This window comes from Mesoplodon densirostris, chromosome 1 (assembly GCF_025265405.1).
Source record: "Mesoplodon densirostris isolate mMesDen1 chromosome 1, mMesDen1 primary haplotype, whole genome shotgun sequence".
NCBI lineage: Eukaryota > Metazoa > Chordata > Mammalia > Artiodactyla > Ziphiidae > Mesoplodon > Mesoplodon densirostris.
In genome coordinates, this window is record NC_082661.1 from 20,253,964 (window position 1) to 20,279,034 (window position 25,071).

General features: G+C 43.5%; 1 protein-coding gene across 1 annotated transcript in view; it reads right to left on the bottom strand.

Annotated features, from left to right (window-relative positions):
* Positions 1 to 25,071, bottom strand: part of RBM20 (RNA binding motif protein 20) — a 211,612-nt gene that overhangs the window by 162,759 nt on the left and 23,782 nt on the right. The gene's annotated exons all lie outside the window — the stretch shown is intronic.

Below are 25,071 nucleotides of genomic sequence, written 5' to 3' on the forward strand. Positions count from 1 at the left end.
TTTCACCTTTAATGAGTCACAAAACACAGAGTAAAATATTTTATTAAATATCTGACAAAAATAGAATACATATCAACAATAATATATACAACCAAAACTCTCATATTCCTTTGGTACTTTACTTTGTAAAGAAAACAACACGTCATTTAAAATGAGAGTTTCACTCAGGCAAGAAAGTAATAAAATCAAACAGACAGAAATAATCTGCCAAAAATTCAATTTTTAAATGGTCATAACTGAGATGGACAAATACCTAGCAACATGCAATTTGCCAAAACTGACCCATGAAGAAACAGAAAATCTGAGAAGACCTATAAAAAGCAGGAGATTCAATCATTAATCTAAAACCTCCCAACAAAGAAAATCCCAGGACAAAATAACTTTATTGGTGAATTCTATCAAACATTTTAAGAATTAACACCAATCTTTCTCAAATTCTTCCCAGAAAATGATGAGGAGGGAACACTTCCTAACTCATTCAATGAGGTCAGCATAACCCTGATACCATAGCCAGACAAAGACACTACAAGAAAAGAAAACTACAGGCCAATATCCCTTATGAATATTGATGCAAAATCTTCAATAAAATACTAGCAAAGTAAATCCAGCGGCATAATAAAAAAACTCTACACCATGACCAAATGGGATTTATTCCCAGAATATAAGAATGGTGCACCATAAAATATCAATCAGTGTAATACAAGGCATTAAAAATATGAAAGAAAAAAAACACATGATCACCTCAATTGATGCAGAAAAGCATTTGACAAAATTCAACCCTCTTTAATGATAAAAACATTCAGTAAACTACTGATAAAAGAAAATTTCCTCAGCATGATAAAGGCATTTATGAAAAACCCATAGCATGGGACTTCCCTGGTGGCACAGTGGTTGGGAATCCACCTGCCAATGCAGGGAACACAGGTTCAGGCCCTGGTCTGGGAAGATTCCACATGCCACAGAGCAACTAAGCCCATGCACCACAACTACTGAGCCTGCGCTCTAGAGCCTGCAAGCCACAACTACTGAGCCCACATGCCACAGCTACTAAAGCCCACATGCCTAGAGCCCATGCTCCGCACCACCGCAATGAGAAGCCCGCACACCACAATGAAGAGTAGCCCCTGCTCAGCGCAACTAGAGAAAGCCCACGCGCGGCAACGAAGACCCGACGCAGCAAAAAATAAATAAATAAATAAATCTATTTTTTTAAAAACCAAAAACCCCATAGCTAACACCATACTCAATGGTGAAAGGCTGAAAGCTTTTTCCCTAAGATCAGGAACAAGACAAAGATGCCTGCTTTCACCATTTCTGTTTAACACAGTACTGGAAGTTCTAGTCTGAGCAATTAGGCAAGAAAAGAAAATAAGAAGCACTCTAATTGGAAAGGAAAAAGTAAAATTATTTCTGTTTGCAGACAGCATGATCTTATATGTAGAAAATACTAAATAGTCCATGAATAAAACTGTTAATGCTAATCAACAAGTCTGCAAAGTTGCATGATACAAAACCAACAAAATCATTTGCAGTAGCAATGAACAAACCATAAAGGAAATTATTAAAATAATTCAATTTACAGTAGCATCAAAAAGAATAAGATACTTAGGAATAAAGTTAACAAAGAAGGTAAAAGATTGGTACACTGAAAACTGCAAAGTATTGCTGAAAGAAATTAAAGAAGACAGAAATAAACAGAAAAACATTCCATGCTCATGGATTGGAAAACTTAATAAAATTGTTAAGATGTTAATACTACCCAAAGTGATCTACAGATTCAATGCAATTTCTATCAAAATCCTAATGAAATTTTTGGTAGAAATAGAAAAATCCATCATAAAATTCATATGGAACCTCAAGGGACCTTGAATAGCAAAAACAGGGCAGACTAACATTTCCGGATTGCAAAACGTACTACAAAGCTACAGCAATCAAAATAATACTGGCATAAGGACAGACATATATACCAAATGAACAAAACAGAGAGTCCAGGGAAATACTCTCACATCTATGGGGGAAAGGCCATCTTTTTAACAAATGGTGCTGGGAAAACTGGATATCCACATGAAAAAGAATGACGTTGGAGCCTGACCTTATACAACATACAAAAATTAACTCAAAATGGATCAAAGATCTAAACTTAAGAGCTAAAACTATAAAACTCTTAGAAGAAAGCACAGGGGAAAGCTTCATGACATTGGATTTGGCAATGATTTTGTGGATATGACACCCAAGGCACAAGCAACAGAGAAAAAAAATGGATGGACAGGGATCCAAAATTTCACTGCTCTGTGCACTGAAGGACATCGCCAAGAGCGTGAAGAGAAAATGCACAGAATGGGGGGCCTCCCTGGTGGCGCAAGTGGCTGAGAGTCCGCCTGCCGATGCAGGGGACACGGGTTCGTGCCCCGGTCTGGGAGGATCCCATATGCCGCGGAGCGGCTGGGCCCGTGAGCCATGGCCGCTGAGCCTGCGCGTCCGGAGCCTGCGCTCCGCAACGGGGGAGGCCACAACAGTGAGAGGCCCGCATACCGCAAAAAAAAAAAAAAAAAAAAAAAAGAAAATGCACAGAATGGGAGAAAACATATGCAAATCATATATCTGATAAGTGGTTAACCTGCAGAATATATAAAGAAATCCTACAATTCAACAACAAAAAACAAACAACCCAATTCAAAAATGGGCAAAGGACAAAGGACTTGAATAGACATTTCTCCAAAGAAGATATGTGTGTGGCCAATAAGCATATGAAAAGATGCTCAACATCATTAGTCATTACAGAAACGCACATCAAAACCATAATGAGGTATCACTTCATACCCACTAGGATGGCCATAATAAAAACAAACAAACAAGCAAAACAGCAAGCATTTTTTGAGGATGTGGAGAAGTCAGAACCCTTGTTGATTGCTAGTGGGAATGTACAATGGTACAGCCACTGCAGAAAACAATTCAGCAATTCCTCAAAAACCTTACCATAGAACTGTCATATGATCCAGCAATTCCATTCCTAGGTATATACCCAAAAGAACTGAAAGCAGGAACCCAAACAGATGCTTTTACACCAATGGTCATGGCAGCATTATTCACAATAACCAAAAGATGGAAACAACCCATGTGTCCACCAACAGATGACTGGATAAACAAAATACATACAATGCATGTACAGTGGAATATTATCCAGCCGAAAAATGGAATGAAATTCTGACACATGCTACAATATGGATGAACCTTGAAAACATTATGCTAGGTAAAATAAGCCAGACACAAAAGGACAAATACTGTATGATTCCACTTATACAAGATACCTAAAATAGGCAAATTCATAGAGACAGAAAGTAGACTAGGGCTTACCAGGGGTTGGGGAAAGGAAGGAATGGAGAATTATTGTTTAATGGATTCAAAGTTTCTATTAGGGATGATGAAAAAGTCCAGGAAATAGTGTGGATAGTTATACAACATTACAAATGTATATAATGCCACTGAATTGTACACTTAAAAATGGTTACGTAAAAAAATGCTTATGTTATGTATATCTTCCCACAATAAAAAAATGGCCTGAGTGCATTTGAAATCACTCATTTCCAGGGCTGTAAAATAACTGACATCATTCAGTATACTGAGCTGAAAACGCTTTTTCAGTATTTTTTTTTTTTCTTTTTGCGGTATGCGGGCCTCTCACTGTTGTGGCCTCTCCCGTTGCGGAGCACAGGCTCCGGATGCGCAGGCCCAGCGGCCATGGCTCACGGGCCCAGCCGCTCCGCGGCATATGGGATCCTCCCAGACCGGGGCACGAACCCGCATCCCCTGCATCGGCAGGTGGACTCCCAACCACTGCGCCACCAGGGAGGCCCTCAGTATTTTTTAATACCCATGATGTGGAAGCGCTTAAAATGACAAAATCACTTTTAGAGAGTGACACAATTTGACAATCAGATGAAAAGCCCATTCTAAATATTTGCAATCCAAACCCTTCCCCCTCCCTTTGATCGTGCCACAACCTCCTTAGGTACCAAGAATACTAAGAAGTAAAAACACTGTAACAGGCTTTTTACACTTTGTCTGTTGTCACTAAATACACAAAACGCCATCACTGTGAGGCCAGACCCTACACTGTGGGACGAGAAGCAATGGAAGCAAGGCTCTCCCTGGAGTTTCACTTAAAGATTTTTAAAGACCCACTACCCCCACAGAACACCAAGGATTTCCAACAGATGGGGCGTAAAATAGTTATACATGATTTTAATGAGAAACACAGATTAAACAGTTACCCTGTCAAAAGAAAGACGCTGCTCTGAGGCTCCCGCCCCATGTGACCAGGGCTCTGGATTCTCACAGGAAGCTGGAATTCTGGATTTCCTCCTCTCTCTCAGTCCACAGTCTCTTGATTTTTCTTCATGGCACTGATTAGCTGCCATCCTATTATCTCTGCATGTGTTTCCTTGTTCATGTCTGTGTCCCGGAAGCTAAGCCCCAAGAGGGTGGGTTTGTCTCTCTTTTCAGCCCTGTCGCCCCAGGACTCCAGTAGGTCCTGAGCCACAGGAGACCTCAGTCAATATGCACTGAACCAAGAGGGTCCAAGTGTTGGGCTGGATGACAGATACTTGTGCGGGTGGGAATGTTCTGTAACTTGACTGTATCCACATCCTGGTTGTGATATCAGACTGTGGTTTTCAAGGTGTTGCCATTGAGGAAAACTGGGTAAAGGGTCTCTCTGTATTGTGTCATACAACTGCATGTGAATCTACAATGATTTCAAAATAAAAAGTTTAATTTTAAGCAGCTTACCAAAATTTAAGCAAATAACACAAATGCCTAAAAGACATCCTATGAAATACCTGGACAGTATTCTTCAAAGATATCAAGGGTATGAAAAATAAGGAAAGACTGAGAAACCGTCACTGGAGGAGACCAGAGACATGATGACTAAATGTCATGTGGGATCCTGGAACAGAAAAAGGACATTAGTGCAAAAACTGGGGAAATTTGAATAATATCTATAATCTAGTCAATAGGATTGCACCCAACATTATTTTCTTAGTTTTGACAAATGTAAGCTGGTAACATTAGGGGAAGCTGGGTGAAGGCCATATGACAACTCTCTGTAGTACCTCTGCAACTTTTTATTAAATCTAAAACTATTCCAAAAGAAAAGTTTATTTTTTAAAAAATGTAGTGTGATAAAAAAAAATGTAGTGTTGGAGGAGAAACATCTGATAATGCACCAGGTAGTTAACTAGAAATGCACCTGCTTACTTTTCAGATAAAATCATGTAAATTTAAGCAACAAAAAAGTCGAGGTGTCCACTCTTATAAACAATTATGCTGTGGTTTGAATCCACAATCCTTCACCCCAAATCCTTGGGGCCAGATTTGTTTCGGAATTTAGAATCTATCTGATTTCAAAGAACATGACACATGTGCTGTACGTGAAACCCCCAGCAGAGTCCAGGCAGCAGTTTATTATCAAACATATGAAGAGTTCTTCAGCAAGATGCATGAACAGTCACACCATGCAGGGTAAATGAAGACCACAAACAGCCACCATTCTTCAGGTAAGATTTTGTTGCCAAAAAGTTTTGCTAAAAACTTTCAGTTTTCAGAGCTATTTGGATTTCAAAATAGCAGATAAAGGGATTATGGATTGCATCAATAGGATTCCAAATGAAAAAAGTTTTGACTTTTAATGTTAGACTTCCGAATTTCTAAAAATTATTACCACCTCAATTCGTTTTTCTCCCTCTCTCTCCCTCTCTCTCTCTCTCTTTTTTCCTACATTTAGGAGTCGCACTCAAGCCCCAGGGTGGCTTCTAGAATGCTGACAACATCAACATTTTATCTCATAATCCATGGCTGGTTAGAAGTGTGAAAATTCAACGGGCTATGCATGTATGATTTGGCCACTTTTCTGTGTGTACGTTAAATGTTGACAATATTTTTTTTTCAAAAGCAGCAATCACAGAATTAAATTCAAAGTCACAAAATGTTAACACTGCAAGAAATCTTCTCTCATTTAAGATATGTAGTCCGATTTCCTGCATTCCACAGCCCTGGAGTGGTGAAGTGAGCTGCCCAAGGTCACAAAGCAATGCAGTGAGAGAGCTAAGACTCCCAGCTCGACTCCTAGAGCAGGGCTCTTTCCATTTTGCAAAAACATGAGATTTCTGTGTCAAACATTTGTTCTACAATATTTGTTACTAATTAACTGGGAAAACTGGTAATATCACATTGGAGTTAATACCAAAACATTTTTTGCTCATTTAGATTTATTTTTTCCCTTGGAATTACTGAACTGATGTCTGGATCAGATGCCCCCGTCTAATTTGGTGTAACTATGCTTCTCTCTAATAATGTGTAAAACCATCAATGACCATAAGTACAATTTAAGTGTTTTGTCACATCATCCAACTTAATCATTCGGCTATAAATATATCATGGATGACTTAAATCACATTGATTGGGCTCGTCATTAAAAAAAACAAAAATAAAAAAACCCTGTGGTTAACTATGACATTTTAAGGATGGAGAGGGAAACATGATTTGGGGGCCTTTAATTTATGTACTTTGAATATCATACTACTTTCCTGGTCAGCACCATATGACTCAGCTTTTCCTTTCATTGCATTTACAATCTTGCTCTATGCAGCTGAACTGGGGCAATCCTGGAAAAAGCACTGAGCTTGTAAGGACACAATTTAATGATTTCTTCCCCGAGAGACATAAACGATCTAGAAAGATGCAGAAAATTCCAAATGCCAGGCATCTGTAAAAACCTAGTTCTCTCAGATGGAATTATAATTTCCATAAAGGAAAAGCACAGTCACATCAGAGGTTCTCAACTGGGCTTCAAACTATGAACCCTTGACATCATTGCTAAATTGTGTGTGTGTGTGTGTGTGTGTGTTTCTGGAAAAGAGGCCCATATGTCAGAATCTCAAAGGGAGCCATGACCTTAAATAAAGGAGGGGTGAGGGAAGACTCACTAGCTACTATAAATAGCAGAAAATGAGGTCTGGGCATGAGACCCCTAGGTTCTATTGCAGGTTTTACGAAATATCTAAAGAGCCTTGACAACGTAGTGTAGCACTGTACTGTGGACCCTCTAGCAGCTCTGTGAGGCAGGCAGGAAGACCTGGCTCTGTTTCACAGATGAGGAAAGCAAAGAACTTTGATTAGCTCCATGGCTAATAATTGTGGATGCAAGATGATGGGAATTCATACAGCATTTAAACTGATCCCCATCAGAGCTATATGCACATTTAAGTTAAAGTACAGCTGAGGAGTTAAAAGTGTTCCCATCACATCAACCCGCACCACCATTTTTGAAACAAAATCTTACATTATGTAAAAGAATTACAGAAATGTAATTTTCAGTGCATGAGTTTTAATTTTGTCTTATACAGCATGCAAAAAAAAAAAAAGCCCCGCTTTCTCATCACCTCTATCCCCTCTCCATCCCCTTCCACTACCCAAGGCTACCTCAAATCCAACCTTTATTTTCCATTTTCCTTCCAGTCATCCCCTTTCCAGGCGCTAAATCCACCAATGGTAGAAATGTCTCTCTCTCTCTGTGCTTTCCAAACCAGAAGTGGGGTGTCTTTTCCTGCCCACCCTCCTGGAGGTCTCCCCCTCACCTCTTTACCTCTCATTATGGATGACTAGGGACTTGCTAACCAAAATAGAAAAGAAAAATACATTCCATTGCTCCTTCCTATCTAGGTGTTTAAATGCCAGAGCTATCTTCCAGCTACCCTATGACCATCCTGCACACGGACACAGCTGTCAACAGAAGAACAGAAAACAAGAAAGTCCGTGTGAGTTTGACCTGACAGAAGACAGGTTTGTCACCAGTCCTAAGTCGAAAATAGATCACCCACCGCTCAGAAGGGCACAAGGCACTTTTCCACTCTTATCTCAGTGGCCTCCAGCAGTTAGGTGAAATGCGCTGAGCGCTTGATGGAATGAGATGTACAATCAGCGATATGCTTTCAAAATAACTTCTCTTTGACAGGCCTGCCAAGGACAAGAGGACAATAAATCCATAATGTCACAAGTAAAAGCGCTGAGCTTCCACTGTGATCACAAAGCCCAGAAAGGCCAGGAGTGGCCCACACAACGTCTTTCCCAAATCCACAGCTGGTCCAATCACCTCATTTTACAAACAACATCCCCAGTCTGCACTTCATTTCAGACAAAGAAGCAGATCCAGGAACCCATGCTAGAGCTTTTGTGAATCAACTCACTTCCTAAGATGTTAGGAGCTACCACGATCATCCACAGATGTCACCAGCAGTTCTCTTTACTTGTCTCCTTCACAGTATTTTTTGGGAGTAATTGTTTGGGGGGCTCTAAGTTTCAAGAGATCTACATCTGACTCACGTGGGTGACTTCATTAGGCTGCTTCACAGACATTGATGAGGATACCTGGTGACAAAGTCTATGATTCCCTTTTGTAAATTCTTTAAAGTATTAATATCTTGGCTTTTTGTTCAATCCTACAATCAGGCAAGATGAACAACTTATGGAGAAATGGCATGCAGCGTTTTGGAGGCATTTTCTTAGTACTAGTGGGAACCTGCCTAAACTTCCCCAAGACTTGGAGCACACATGTTTCTACCCTAAAGAAGGTAGGAATTAAGCTGCAGTTTTTGAGGCTCTGTCTCTTAGTGAATTCTGTCCAGGACAAGATCAGAAGCTCCCATATTTCTTGACTCTAACAATGTCTTGGGCAAATGAAAATTCTTTTGTGTTTCTTTTTTCTTTTCTAAGTGATACTGTAGGAGAATTCTTTCTATGAATTTCTTTAAAATCTGAGTTAGGGGCTTCCCTGGTGGCGCAGTGGTTGAGAGTCCGCCTGCCGATGCAGGGGACGCGGGTTCGTGCCCCGGTACGGGAAGATCCCACATGCCGCGGAGCGGCTGGGCCCGTGAGCCATGGCCGCTGAGCCTGCGCGTCCGGAGCCTGTGCTCCGCAATGGGAGAGGCCACAACAGTAAGAGGCCCGCGTACCGCAAAAAAAAAAAAAAAAAAAAAAATCTGAGTTAATTTAACTCTTTCCCCCAAAATTAGTTAGTTAAAAAACCTTTCAAAGTGAGGAATACAACCCCGTCCCTCGTTACAGGATGTACCTTGATTTTCCTCTCTTCTTTCCATCATCATTGACTGAAGAGCCCTAAGTAAAGAACATCTTCTGAAATCATCTAAAGGACTAACAAAAATGGAAGAGCCACACTCACCACTGTTCACTTAATCTTTCGTATGGTGCTAAAGGAATAAGTTTTACAGGGAAAAACAGAACTTTCTCCTATTTTAGAAAGCTGACTCAACATACTCATTTTGCGTTTAAAAGCAGATCAGACTGCTTACATTTTGGAAGCCTGTTTAACTTTCTGAGGCAAAATCATTTAAAATGACATTTTACTTTAATCTGGTAACGTGCATGCAAAAGCAATGAAACTCTGTTTACTTTAAACTCTGTTCCTAAGCCAGCTTTTTCACCCTTAAAGTTTCCCAACAAGTAGAATAAAAAGAAAGCTCTTAGCGCACAAGAAGGGAGGAGGAGCTAGTAACTTGGACCACACTCACAATTCAAACCTGATCTAGAATATGTACCAGAAAATACTACAAACTCCTCCTCTACCCAACAAGATGAATGAAAACCAACTGCCAGCTCCCAACCAGCTCCGATCGCCCTAAGGCTGACACTCCCACTCCTAAGGCTGCAACTCAACCAGCTGTGTGGTAGACTCAGAGTGTAAACTTGGCCAGTGCTTTGGGCTGAAAAGTAAAATTGCCTCTGCCATTAAAAAGTTAATGAGGGCTTTCCTGGTGGCACAGTGGTTGAGAGTCCGCCTGCCAATGCAGGGGACACAGGTTCGTGCCCCGGTCCGGGAAGATACCACTTGCCACGGAGCGGCTAGGCCCGTGAACCATGGCCACTGGGCCTGCACGTCCGGAGCCTATGCTCCGCAACGGGAGAGGCCACAACAGTGAGAGGCCTGCGTACCACAAAAAAAAAAAAAAAAAAAAAAGTTAATGAAATGCAAACCTATTAGGTCTGAGTACACCAGATGCCCACAAAGTGGAAATTAGATAGAATAAAGCCAGCTATGAAATCAAGAGGGTGGTCAAGAGTTAGATGAGACCAAAGAAGTCCAAAATAGGAGATTTTGCAGCCACCTCAAAAATCATGATCACCGTAATCCAAAATATAAAAGAAATATCTATGAGTCCATACTGATATAAAGGAACAGCTCTTCCTTACAGAAGAATTCCAATTACTAAAGGTAGAAGAAATGAGTGAAATAGAAACTCATCATTAGAATACCACAGTGATAACTGTTACAGGCAAGATCCACTAATGGAAGCTAAAATGAACAGGTGAAACTTTGAGGAGAAACAGGACATCTGCATAATCTTAGAGTATCTGGCTTGAGACAGTCTTAATTACATAGTGGGAGGAAAACACTTTTAACTTGACAGTTAATGCCACCTTAACCAAGTGATTAAGAGGTCACTGAGATGGGCACATCCCTTCTGTGGGATTCCTATTTAAAAATGCGCAGCCTCAATCTAATCATAAAAACACATCCAACAAACTCAAACAGAGGGTCCTTCTACAACAGCAGTTGAAAACTTCAACCTGAGGGCCAAATGGAAGCCTCTGCCTATTTTTTTTTTTTTTTTTTTTTTGCGGTACGTGGGCCTCTCACTGTTGTGGCCTCTCCCATTGCAGAGCACAGGCTCCGGACGCACAGGCTCAGTGGCCATGGCTTCCGGGCCCAGCTGCTCCGCGGCATGTGGGACCTTCCCGGACCGGGGCACGAACCCGTGTCCCCTGCATCGGCAGGCGGTGCCTATTTTCATAAATGAAGTTATATTGGACCACAGCCGAGCTCATTCATTTGCATAGTGTCTAAAGCTGCTTTGGGGTTACAACCGTAAAGCTGAAGATTTACAACAGAGACCATACAGCCTGCAAAGCCAAAAATATTAACTATCTGACCCTTGACAGAAAACCTTGGCTGATCCTTGTTTTTAAAAAATAACTGACACTTCAAAAGGGTCGAGGTCATGAAAGGCAAGGCAAGAGTGAGGATCTGTCACACACTGCAGTAGACAACAGAGACATCACAACTAAATGCCATGGGAGACCCTGCATGGTCTCCTGGAATAGAAATAACATTCGTGGGAAAGCTGCTAAAATCTGAAAGAAACTCTACAACTTGATTTCAAATATTGTACCCATACTCCTTTCTCAGTTTTAATAAATGGATTGTGCTTATGTAAGATATTAACACTAGGGGAAGCTGGGTGAAAAGCATACAGGAATTCTCTGTATAGCTACTTGCTATTTTTGCAAATTTGCTGTAAGTCTAAAATCATTTCAAAATAAAAAGTTAAGAAAGAATTGTGATGAACTCCTCAGCTTTGGTCTGAGGCTGAGGGAACAGCAGGAGCCGTCTGGAGGCCAGCAATCACCTTCCAAAGTTTGCCCTTTTGGGGCTTAAAGGCAACTGTGAAAATAATTCCAATGTCACTGACACTTCATGCCAGCGGCCTGAAGGCAGACGGGATTAGCAGAGTATTATCAATACTGCCTTTAAAAGTATATTATAGGGCTTCCCTGGTGGCGCAGTGGTTGAGAGTCTGCCTGCCGATGCAGGGGACACGGGTTCGTGCCCCGGTCCGGGAAGATCCCACATGCCGTGGAGCGGCTGGGCCCATGAGCCATGGCCGCTGAGCCTGCGCGTCCGGAGCCTGTGCTCCGCAACGGGAGAGGCCACAACAGGGAGAGGCCCGCGTACCGCAAATAAATAAATAAATAAATAAATAAATAAAGTATATTATAGCTTGGGGATTCCTGTACTTAAATACAAAGTACTTAATAAAAGGATGAACTTAGACATCTAAATCTCTCCCATGAGGTCTGTCAAAGGCTAAAGCAACTGTAAGAGGTAGGTGGACAGAAAGATCGTCTTGGAAGAGTCACAGGGAAATGTTCGGAGCGGACCCCCCCTCAGAGGACACGCGTCTGACAGCAGGGGGAGGTGGTGTGTTCCAAGGATGCAGGGCCAGTTCTGGTCACCAGCTCCTCAGGCAGCCCTGATGAGGGAGGGAAATGCCTCCAGCAGAGATGTCCCTCTTCATTTACTCAAGGGCTTATCCCTGCAGGGTCGGCAAGGAGCGTGAGGGTGGGGACCCCTGCTTCTCACCCATCAAGCAACTGCCCCCCGACAGAAACAAGCCAAAGAGTCAGGATTTCCCATGAATTTTAACAAATCACATCTTATGATTTGCCTCAAATTATGCCACGACAGAGAGAGAGAATCAGAGACAGAGATTACAAGAAAGAGGAGGCAAAAAGAAGCAAAGGGGAGCAGGTGTGAGGTCAGGGGGAGCACACGTGGGGAGCAGGAAGGAGAAGTGTGGGTGCAGCTCTTCCCTGCAAGGAGCAGACGGACAAACGGACCCTCAAGGACCACCTGTCTGCCCCCAGCCTTAGGATCAGCCCCTGAGCAAGTGGACTAAGGTGGGCGGAGGGGAAGGTCCAGACAAACCGGGCCAGGTGGGTCTGGCCTCCCCCAGGGGCCCACTGCCCCGGGCCCCCATGTGAGTTGCCTCTGTGACAAGCACCACGGGACAGAGTCCCGGAGCCCGGGCTGGGGCACCGTGTGTGTCAATCCTGGAGCTGGCCAGGCACCCTGGGCAGATGCTGGCTCCCAGCTGACCCCGCGCCCCGCGAGGCCAGGCCATCCATCTATCACCACGAGTCTGCTGCGAGCGACCCGGTAAGAGCCTGGAGAACCAGGCTCTGAGCGCCTTTTCAGCTGACAGTGTTCCTCCTCCCCCCTTCAGAGAAATGAAGCCTTGAGGTGGGGAAAACCGGGCCGTGGCCAGGGCCATGTGAAAAGGAAGAGGAGGCGTTTTATGAATGGGCCATCTGGACAGGAAAACAGCCCTTCGGGCCCTCCCCGGGTGGGGCCGTCCCTCCTCCCTCTGGAAATTCTTTGAGTCCCATCTGCTCCGAAGGAGGCAACACACCCAGGGCACAAATCCACCACCCACTACCCAGCTTCCGCCCCCACCAGGAACATTCCAGTGGTTCTGCCAAACAAACTAACTGCTGTCTGCCCCGGGCCAGGCTGCGTGATAACAGGTGCCCAGCTCCAGGGCCACCACTCACAGTTTCTGGATTTTATTGTTGTTAACTAGCCTATATAATTGTTTTGAAAGTCATTTAAAAACAGCACTGTCCTACTATGTCCTTCTCTGGAAGCTTCAGACAAAGAGGCTAGAGGGGGCAGGGTCAGTCTGGAGATGAAATTGAGATGGAGGTGTCCTCCGACTGCCTCTGGCCTGAGAGGGCAGGAGCTGTGAATGACAATCACCAAGTGAATGACTCGGTGGCCATCTGTGGGCTGGGCCTGTCTGTCTGGATGGGAAATGTGTCTGCATGTGCCCCAGTCCATCAGGGCAGGGGGGAGACAGACCTGCTTTCCAGTCTCGGCCAAGCCCTCCCTCAGAAAACAGCCACCCTGCAGATAGACAGACCTCCAGCCTTCTGCTTTTACCTGCCCAGTCCTACCAACGGGCCCTCGGAGAGGATCTCAGCGTTCACAAAGCATGTTCACATAATCACATTTGACTTTCCAAACAATCCCAAGAGACAGGCACCACAGGCAGGACACCAAGACACAAGGGGTTATGTGACGTGCCCAACTGGAGAACTACAATAACTGAAGCCATAATAATTATTAATAAGAAAAATGACAGCAGTAATGGACTTTTATCGGGAGGAGCATGACGAGGAAGAGAAGTGGATTTATAGATGAAAAATGGAGGCTCCATTTCATTGATGCAAAAGCCAAGGCTCAAGGGCTTCCCTGGTGGCGCAGTGGTTGAGAGTCCGCCTGCCGATGCAGGGGACACGGGTTCGTGCCCCGGTCCGGGAAGATCCCACATGCCACGGAGCGGCTGGGCCCGTGACCCATGGCCGCTGAGCCTGCGCGTCCGGAGCCTGTGCTCCGCAACGGAAGAGGCCACAACAGTGAGAGGCCTGCGTACCGCAAAAAAAAAAAAAAAGCCAAGGCTCAAGAAGGCCAAGTTTCCCACCCAAGTCCACACGGCTACTTAGTGCAGTGTTCTGGATTTGAACCCAGAGCCTGCAAGCATACCCACTATGGAGCCCCCTTGTCTCGGAACGTGGGCTGCAGCTGACCACAGGCTCATCTGTGCTCTGCGCCTGAATGAGCACAAACGAAGTCATTCCAGGAGTCCCTGGTATTGTTGAGCCTGGAACTCTCACACTTCTGGTCCAGGGCTCCCTCTACTGCATTGCACCATGAAAACCTCTTAAGTATGAAGTGATCCTACCCAAACATTCTCCTACTGCCCATTTCTTCTAAAATAAAATTTGCACCTAGAAAGATCCTTTAAGGACATCAAGTTCAACACCTTCATAGTCCAACTCCCCTAGTCTCAGGGAAGCCAAGCTCCTTGAATAAAGGAGATGCAGCAGAATGGAGAGGAGACCCCCATACCCCCGTCCTTGCATGCTCAAGGGTGCTTTCCAGAACCAAACTGCACTTTACCAGAAATAAACAATGAGGGGGAGTCACCCAATCAGATGTTTTCCATGATGGCCCTGACTCCAGTGGGGGACATTCTCCAATGACACTGCAGTAGGTACGATGCTGCTTTAACTAAAATGAACCAAACTATGAGAAGATTCACTGCTAAACAGTCTCAGCATGGCCATGGACTCAAATGTGTCTTGAATTCATTTAGTGACACCTTCATGGCCAATTAATGGCAACGTGATGTATTTAAACACCTTGACGCTCACATTTTTGCATAATAAGCACAGGCTCCGGACGCGCAGGCTCAGGGGCCATGGCTCACGGGCCCAGCCGCTCCACGGCATGTGGGATCTTCCCAGACCGGGGCACGAACCCGTGTCCCCTGCATCGGCAGGCGGACTCTCAACCACTGCGCCACCAGGGAAGCCCTGCATAATCATTCTTAATCTTTGTTCTTTCTTTAGGCTTTTATAGGAAATTTTTTTATACAAATAAACTTTTTAGTTTTAGTTCCCATAGCTCTATTTTCCCACATTGGGTAGAAAGAATTCCTTTCTTTTCCTTCCTATTACTTATCTTAATTAATGCTTTTATAGTTATCTGTATCTTTTTTGTTTGGTTTATACTTGTTTTCTCCATTAGACTGTAGTTTCCACAAAGACCACACCTGTTCTGTTCATCACTCAGCACCTAGCACTAGTAAGTGTTCAATAAATATTTCTCTTAGTTGAATGAAGTGTCCCATGTGTTAGATGGTGAAGCAGCAGGCTCTGGAGGATGTGAACCCCCTTTTCTTAAAGCAAAACAATTCAGAAAGCCATTATTTTACCAACCAGGTTGACATTATTACCTTTGGACAGTCATCCATTACATGAAGACAAGCAATGTGAGATACATGTCCATCAAAATAACCAACTATTTAAGACCCCCTGTTTTAAAATGTACCTATCAGGAAATTTGGAAAATGAAACAGTGGGCAACACTCCGGTTTTTCCAAAACACCCCTTAGCACCAAATAGATCTAGCAAGTAGCAATCTGACTCTAGCTGTATTCGAAAACTTAAAAATTCTACAGTGACTCTGGAATTTTAATAACTTTTCACATTTTCAGAAACACTACATATTTTTTAACACTTATTTCCCTTTATACCTTCTTGCATTCCCAAATTTCAAAACCAATAGTGGATTAAGAGCAACGAAGAACATTTGATAGTTCCAAAGAAACCAAATTGGATTATACCAAGGATACAGGCAAGAACAAATAGACTTATCACAACCAAGGAGACTGAAAATCAGAAAAAAACTAGAAACTGTTCTTTTTTTGTAGCCCCTTGCATTGAGGCTTTTGCAATTCTTGGAAGAAGTAATGTTAAGAAAAACTACAGCCACAGAATATCACAGAGAAAAACTACCATGTGAACAGTTTGAAATGTGCAGGGATTCAAGCATGAGAAGCACGAAGTGCTGTTTCTTCATCAGTTCTGAGAGTCATATTTCTAAACAGCATTTCATCTTAGTGCATGGTTTTTCTTCTACTGTTCCTTTTAAATATTTTGTTCAAATGTGTCTGTCTTAGTTATAATTATTCCATGCATCATTTAACTTTATAGACAATTAAATATGCAACTTTCACATATTTATGGTTCTTTCTAAGATGCAACCCAATTATCTGCGGTCAGCACCATCAAGAAGCAGGAAGCAGCAGAGCAAGGACTCCCATAATTTCAGCAGATCCCAATGTCAGCCCCTGGAATGTACGACTGGCACCTTCCCTGTGCCAAATTTCAGTACAATGGCAATGTCCTGGTTTTACCCTCCAAGTTTTGGAGGACAAAGAGAAATGCAGTCTGTTCACGGATCAATGCAGAATCACCTTTGGAATTTATAGTCCATTCCTGGAATGCTCCAGAAGGAATCCAGCATCTGGTATCTGTGTTGGCTAATTATGATTGCAAGTGACACCAAATAAATTCTACCTGAATCATGTCTTACCCTCATTCCTTCTCCTTCTCAGAGCCCTCTTTATAGCCCAAGGTATATCTGAGAAATATAAGCCCATAGTATCTATCATTTCCCGCCTGCTTACTCCCTGCTGGGTATTCTGCTAGGTGATATGTATATTTATTATCTCATTTAATCTTCCCAACAACCCTGAAGCAAATATTATTATCCCTCCTTCATAAATGATGAAATCCAGGTTCAGAGAAATGACTTGCAAGGTTATAGCTACGATAAGTAGCTACTAAGTAGTAGAGCTAGAATATGATGAGCCCAGGTCTGTCTGACTTGAAAGGCTGGGATCCTCCAGAACCCAAGGGGAAGCAGGGACCATGTTAATCTCATAAAGAGCTCTTAACTATTACTAAGAGGTAGTAACACACTGTGGTGAAAACACAGACTCTAAAATCAGGCTGCCTGATTCAGTCCATTGGAATCCCAACTCTATCACATACCAGCTGGAAGTTACTTAACTTCTTTACATCTCCGTTCCTCTGCTGTAAAGTGGACATATTAGTAATTGTTTCATAAGGTTGTCTGAGGGTTAAATAAGATAACATATGTGAAGTCCTTAGAACTATGTAGTAAGCACACAATAAAGGCTAGCTGCTAACACTACGCTGTTGATGATGATGGCGATGGGAGTTTCAAGGATCAGCCTCTCTTCCTGACCTTGGGCTCCTCCCAAACCTAGACCCACCATCCTATCGAATCTTTCACCCACAAAAATTAACAAAAATCTTACTCTACTAACCAGGCTCTCATCTCCTTTATTCCACAACAGTCTCCTCTGGGTATAACTTTAGTAACTTCACTTCTACTATCCAAAACCTGTTCATTCCTTCAAGGCCCCTCAAAATTCCTCCCCCTCCAGGAAGTCTTCCCCAAACACTGAGGCCCCACTGGTCTTCTCCTTCCAGACCATTTGCACCCCCTTAACACTGGCACTTAGAAATCATCATCAATCAGCAATGCCCCATGAATATAAAATTATATCCTGTCTTGAAGCATTCATTTAATATTTCAGCTTTATTTGCCTTATTCCCACAACCTGGTTGCAAGCTCCTTGAGGACAGTACGTGAGATACTTCTGTATCTTCTACAAGCAATGACACAGAGAGCTAGTGTACACACACACACACACACATACCCACAGCAATATAAAATGGGCATATCCCCTGGTGGGGGAATCCTAAAACTATTGGCTTAAATTATTTTAAGATACTTAACATACTTATTTGAGATAATTAAATTATCTCCAAGAGTGGAGAATGAACTCAAGAAAGAGTCTAAAGAATATTGTTCATTGACAGCCTCAAAAATACCAGACCCTTATGTTTGATCTCGAAGCCTTAAGCAGCATCAATCTTAATGCCTGCTCTTACTGTCATCTTGTTAATATGTTGGCTTCCTTTATGCAATTGAAATTATGTGGATTAAAAAGCTTCATTAATCCAGTGAGCTTCTAAGTGTTCCACAAAGACTTGGGAGACACTGTTGAGCTTGTGTAGTCATGACACAAACATCCAGCTACAGGTTACATAATTCAAGTCTGCCCATCATCTGGACATGGGCTGGGAATTGAGAATAACTCTAAGAAGATACTCGCAACTTGTTTAAAATGCAGAACATTGAACCCCAGCTCTAACTCAAAAGCAGTAGGGCAAATACAGCAGCCTTGGATTTAAGAGCTCACAGCTGTAATAAGCAAAGTCCCAGGAACATGAGAGCCAGGCACAGAATATGTGAACTGCTGATACAGTTACAGGTTTTCTAGTGGAGTTTACAGAAAATAAGAATCGACCATGAACAATTCAAACAAGAATACCATCCTACACAGTTCACTTGTTATTAAACCCAGCCCTTCTTAGACAGGCTGGGACCTGGGACCTGGGACCCTTTGCTGCAGGGCTTGCACCTGGACAAACATCTCCTCCAGCAACAAAATACAAAGAAACTATAAGGGACTAAAAAGTACTGCGTGCATGGGCAGTTGGGGAAAATTATGAACAAGATACCAAAAAACCCCAAAACCCAACTGCCACTTCTGAGGTACTAGGGGCAAAAGCAGGGTACTGCGCATGGCCCCTGCACACACCACCACCAGAGGGGTGGGCAAACTACCTAAGCCACCCTTCCAGCAGGACTCCTGGACCCGCCCCTACCCTTACCCCACATAAAGAACCAACTTGCCCCCCACTCAGAGAACAAGCAAGGGAACCTGTTACTTGTTTTTGCTCCGCACTGCTGCAGCAGGAGCCCCAGTAAAGCCTTGCCTGAATTTCTCATCTGGCCTCTTATCAACTTCTACTGGTGAAGGAAGGCGAAGCACCCTGGTTGGTAACACTTCCAAGACATTTGCAGACTGATGGCTATAAGTGATTTCTGCATTTCTTCCCATCGACCAGACACACAAAAGGACTGACATGCACCCTTGAAGACAGACCCTCTCTCTCCAGGCAACAGTCCTAACAAGCAACTGCAGTATAAACCTCTGGGGCTGGTTAGGGTTGGGAGAGCGCACATAACAATGTCAGATCCAGCCCCTGCCCCAAGAAGACACATCCTCAAACTGCCGAGAGAAAGCCAAGCCCCCAGAGGTGTGTCACACACAGGAAATGGTATTCCCTTTATATGTGACTCAAGCTCCTGCCTTACCAAGCCATGACAATTTCAGATGGTGCCCTATTTTAAACACATCAGTCCAAGAAAACCTCTAGAACCACTTCAATCCCTGACACACAACTAAACCTCATTTCCTCGGGTTGATCAGTATAGGCTGACGTCCTCAAAAGGCAGGGAGTTGGAAATAAGTGGGTTACAGAAGGCAGGCTTCCACAGTCAGTACTTCCTAATACTCTTTGCCTGTGGCCTTGGCCTCAGTATCTGATGAGGATTCTCATAATACTCAGGGCTGCTGAGGCTGGCACAGAACATACATTCAGGCATAGCTAGCAGGAGTGAAAATTGGTACAAACTCTTTGGAAAGCCACTTGAAACACACACACACACACACACACACACACACACACAGAAAGGCTTAAAAATATCCCCACACTTTGCTCCAAAAAATTACAGTAATGAGACTACAACCTAATACAGAGAAAGCTTTAGGCAAAAAGATGTTTACCACAGAAATATTTTTTTTTAAATAACAAGAAAACCCCAACCATCTAAATATCCAACAGAGGAATGGCAGTTACACAGCCAATATGCATGTTTTGTAAGAGAATGTTCAGTGAAAAAAAGCAGATTTCAAAATTCGACATTATAGTACAATTAAAACCAGGAAAAAAGGAAAAACTAATCTACAGATGGAAAAGGCAGGCAAAGGGACAATCCCAAACAGCAGCTGATTTTGGAGAGTGGACCGATAAGAGTTTTTTTGCCTTCTTTTCTACTGTCCTATATTAAGCACCTGTTAAGCCCTATTTGAAAAACTGGCAAGGTACAGGTCCATGGTATGTCTCAGCATGCTGGGGGCATTGGCGCCCCAAAAGCAAGAAGCTGCTTTCCCAATCCAGGAGGAAAGACCATCTCTCTGGGGCCACTATGCCCGTCCAGGCCTGGAAAGGTCTCCAAGCAGGGGGCAGAAGCTGCGGATGCAGCAGCTTCGGGGAGATGGCGAACCGTGCAGACGTGTGCGCACACCTCCCGGCGCCCTCCCAGGAAGATGTCAGGGGCCCAGACCACCATCCGGGGCTTTCGACCGACGACCCCCGAAAGCTCCGCGGGTCCGAGAGAGGGCGGCCGCCAGCCGGTAGAGGCAGTCTCGGCGGAGCGAGGACGCAGGGTCCCGGCACAAATGACACACGGCGCACGGGAAGTGTCGCCTTCGACCGGCTCGCGGAGATTTCTCAGGCTTCTGGAGCTTTTAAACACACATACGGATTGAATTATTCGGAGAGCTCAGCAGAAACAATCAGGATTAAGGAGAGGAAAGCTGATGGAGCCATAAAGTGACAAATGCTGCCACTTCTCCCGCCCTCCAACCCTGGCCGCCCAGTTCAAGCTGAAACCCCACCACCGCCGGCACCCGCAGGGTCCAGGGCATCGCCACCTGGCGCGGAAGGACCCGCTCCACGTGCGTCAAGAAACGCGGGAGCAGCAAGGAGGGTCCCCTGCATTTTCCCAGGTAAAAGCAATCTTGGACACCCAAACCCGGATTCTACATTAACAGCCATCCATCCAACAAGAGAGGAAGAAGATTCCCTAATACAGGCTCTAAAATACCCATGTGTTTGCCCACTCCACTCCACTCCCAGCTTGATGGAAGGAGAGGGGGAAGTCCCATTTAAGCATTCCAATTCCTCAGAGATGGGTGGCTAACCTTCAGCCTCGGCACCTTTCCTACCCAGCTGACATCTGACCTTCAGACCGGAACCTAAAGAGATACAGGATCTCTGTTTTAAAAGTTTAAGGACTCCTGGGACTCCCCAGGTGACGCAGTGGTTAAGAATCTGCCTGCCAATTCAGGGGACATGGGTTTGAGCTCTGGTCCAGGAAGATCCCACATGCCCTGGAGCAACTAAGCCCATGCTCAGCAACTACTGAGCCTGTGCTCTAGAGCCCGCGTGCTACAGCTACTGAGCCCACGCACAACAACTACTGAGCCTGTGCTCTAGAGCCCGTGAGCCAAAACTACTGAAGCCCATGCGCCTAGAGCCCCTGCTCTGCAACAAAGAGAAGCCACCGCAATGAGAAGCCCACACACCACAACAAAGAGTAGGCCCCGCTCACCACAACTAGAGAAAGCCTGCCAGCAGAAATGAAGACCCAACACAGCCATAAATAAATAAATAAATAAATTTTTAAAAAAAATTTAAGAACTCCTAAATAATGTGAATAATCCCACCAGAATGGGTCTGTTCTGTAAATTAACATTATAAAATCTACCTTTTCCAAAAAAGAGATTTTAAAGGGGGTGTTACTTAGAAATACTGTCAATAAACACATTTAAATATAAAAACAAAGTGTTAACATTATTTCTATTAATTTTTAAAATCTTGAACTAGAGAGATGTGTTTTACAAACAAGCAGTGCATAATACTTTGAATACTCTCTTCTAGGCACTATACAAATATTAACTCATTCCTAATAATAGCCCCATGAGGTAGGTACTATGGTTATCCCCACACATGGTTATACAGAAGATGTAACTGAGGCACAGAGAGGTTAAATAACTTGCCCAAGGACACACAGCTGGTAAGTGGCAAGTGGAAAAGCTGGGGTTCAACCCCAGGCAAAGTGGTTCTCCTACCCCCTCATGAAAATCATAAGTTTCATATGCAATTCATACCCTCATAAGTTAATGCTGACTTTGTAAACTGGTAAAACTTTATTGTAAAGCAACATGGCAAACATATCAAGAGCAAGGAAAATACTCATACCCTCTGACCTAGTAATCCCATTCCTGGGAAATATTCCAAGGCTCCATGTATGAAGATATCCATTACTATAGTATTAAGAGTGAAAAAGTGAAACCATAATTTTCTATCAGTTGGTGAATAATTAGATACAATTTTGGTAGATCAGCTCAGTGGGATATCAAGCAGTCATGGAAAATTAAATTATGAAGATGATGCAGCTGCAAAAAAAATACTTTTACAATATGTTGTTAAGTAGAAAAAAATGAAGTTGCATGTACTATTTCAAAATATATGCACATGACCGAACATTAAAGGAATGAAGACAAAACAGGCAAATAAATGAGACTGACAAAGAGATCCACTGGTAATTGTTTTCTTTCAAAAATTTCCCTTTACATTGTTACAGTAGAGCTGTTATAAATAAAATCTCGAGAAAGGGAAGTATGTCTTAAAGCATTTATGAGAATAAGCCAGATTTGCACAAGCCTTGAGCATTCAGAAGGAAACTTCTGAATCCTCAAAAGCTTCAAAGGGATGGTTCTATTGTATTTAAATGGTCCCTGAGCCTGGCTCCCCCTAGCTAGGGAAGGAGGAGGATCCTGCTGGCAGCTGGAATTAGCACCGCTCTCAGCAGCTGTGCTAGGGAACTCCAGCTGAGACAACACGGCGGGGATTCCAGGCCTAGCCTCAATCCCACAAATCATGATTACAGTGAAAGAAGCAAAGGCTAATGCCAAAGGCTTTTCACATACAAGCACAGGATCTAAAGAAGTGAGACATTTCGGACAATTTCAGAATGTGCCACATTCTTCACTTCCTGATCTATCTGTGATCTATCTGCCAGGCAACACCCAACAGTCCCTGGGAAAGAGATAAGAGTGATCCTGACCATTTCTCGGATCCACCCTGAAACTCCAAGATGTGAAATCCTTAGCTTCTCTAAGGGGTCAAGTTGAGGCAAAGAAAAAACAAGACAAAAATGCTCTCCTTAACAAGAACAACCAAAGTGACACTGCAAGGTTTCATAGGATGAATCATTAAATTCACTAAAGAATAATGTTGAGTCAAGGGCAAAAGTAAGACAGAAATATCTGGAACAATTGAATAGGGTAAAATGGAATGGTTTCAAAGAAATGGCAGGGAATTTCCCTGGAGGTCCAGTGGTTAGGACTCCAAGCTTTCTCTGCCAGGACCCAGGTTCAATCCCTGGTCTGGGAACTAAGATCCAACAAGCTGCACCGTGTGGCCAAAAAAAGGAAAGAAAGAAAGAAAGAAAAGAAATGGCATGTTATTTTGAATTCAGGAAGTCTGTTTATGAGGGGTTTGTCCCTTTACCAAATCCCAAGCAACTGCCTCATTCAGACCAGAAGAGCATCTTTCAGTCACTGTACTTAAAGACTGAGGCAATGTATACCTCTTCCCACCCCTGCCCCTACCTTTTTTCACTAAATGGACAAACCCAAAAATACCAGTCTGACTGGGAGAGCCTGTCCCTTAAAATGTACTGCAACCAAGTGAAGGTACAAAGTTTTCAGAATTGAAAACAACCTTCTGAGCCTAAAAGTGTTGTAATTTAATCCAAAATTTTATTGAAAACATCATTAAAGCATGCAAATGGCTTGTTGAACTGCAGGCAAAAACCCATAAGAGATTTTTTTCTGGCAGATGGTAGTGGCCTATAAACACATCATACTTCATTTTGATTGCTTTTAACAGAAAATGCAAATAATATATGGAAGGAGCTCATTGGTCAAATCTTTCCTATTCCCCGAAGTAAAATGACCACACACACACACACACACACACCCCCCACACACACCCCTCTTCTCCATGCCCCCCTCTCAGACTCTATCTGGAAACATTTTCAAACTTCTCTAGCCATAAACAACTTCACCATCAGCGGATTAGCAAAAGTAACTGGTATTTTAAATTAAGCTTCTGCTTATCCTCAACAATGGCTTTGCTGTCATACCAAAAAAAGAGAAGGAAGTTTTCCCTCTGCTTAAAAATGACAACACCTTAAAAGGGGTTCAGGACAACAGGGGTTGAATTCGTGTAAAAGTGCAAAGAGAAGTGACACAACCTGTACAAACTGTCAATGTTTTTTCACATAAAATCACCATTTAAAAAATCGCTTTTGGGGCTTCCCTGGTGGTGCAGTGATTGAGAGTCCGCCTCCCGAGGCAGGGGACGCGGGTTCGTGCCCCGTTCCGGGAAGATCCCACATGCCGCGGAGTGGCTGGGCCTGTGAGCCAGGGCCGCTGAGCCTGCGCGTCCGGAGCCTGTGCTCCGCAACGGGAGAGGCCACAGCAGTGAAAGGCCCGCGTACCGCAAAAAAAAAAAAAAAAAAAAAAAAAATCGCTTTTTGTGAATTCCCTGGCGGTCCAGTGGTTAGGATTTGGCGCTTTCACTGTCTAGGGCACGGGTTCAATCCCTGGTCTGGATCTAAGATCCCGCAAACCTCGTGGCACGGCCAAAAAAAAGAAAAAATCACTTTTCAAAACAAACAAACAAACAAGGGCCAGGATTTATCATGATAAACAGGCTTCTCTTCCAAAAAATGTCCACAGAGAACTGCCCTAGGAGGAAGTTCAAAAAAGAGCCTTTGTCAGTCCCTGCCTTCCAGTGAAACTTTAGGCCAAAGAAAAGAGTTAGGATCAACTCTGCCCTCTGCCCTCCCGTCCCCTCACAGTCCTCAAAGAGCAGACATTAAAAAGATTTCAAAGAGAGAAGTTAAGAGGGTTTCTGAAAGTTTTCCCTAGCACTCTCGTCACTCAGCATGAATTCTCTGGACTGGAATGACACTTGTTTTTTCCCTCTCCCTCCCTCCACCTGTCGTCCCAAGTCTCTGTTGGTATGCTGGGGCCCATCACACTTTCTGCTTGAATGACAAAGTCTCCCCTGCAATCCCATGTCTCCCCTTCCACCCAAGTGGCTGCTTCTAAATTGGGGCCCCTAGAAAAATATGTACCAGTCAGGGGCTACGTGATAGCTAAGCATCACAGAATGGCCATAGGTTGGCTGGTGGGTTTTTCCCTTTGTTTTATTTTTTTCAGTATAATGACTAGCTCCACCTTGACCTTCCCTAATAACTTTCTGTGGAGTTGGGATGGGCAAAGACAG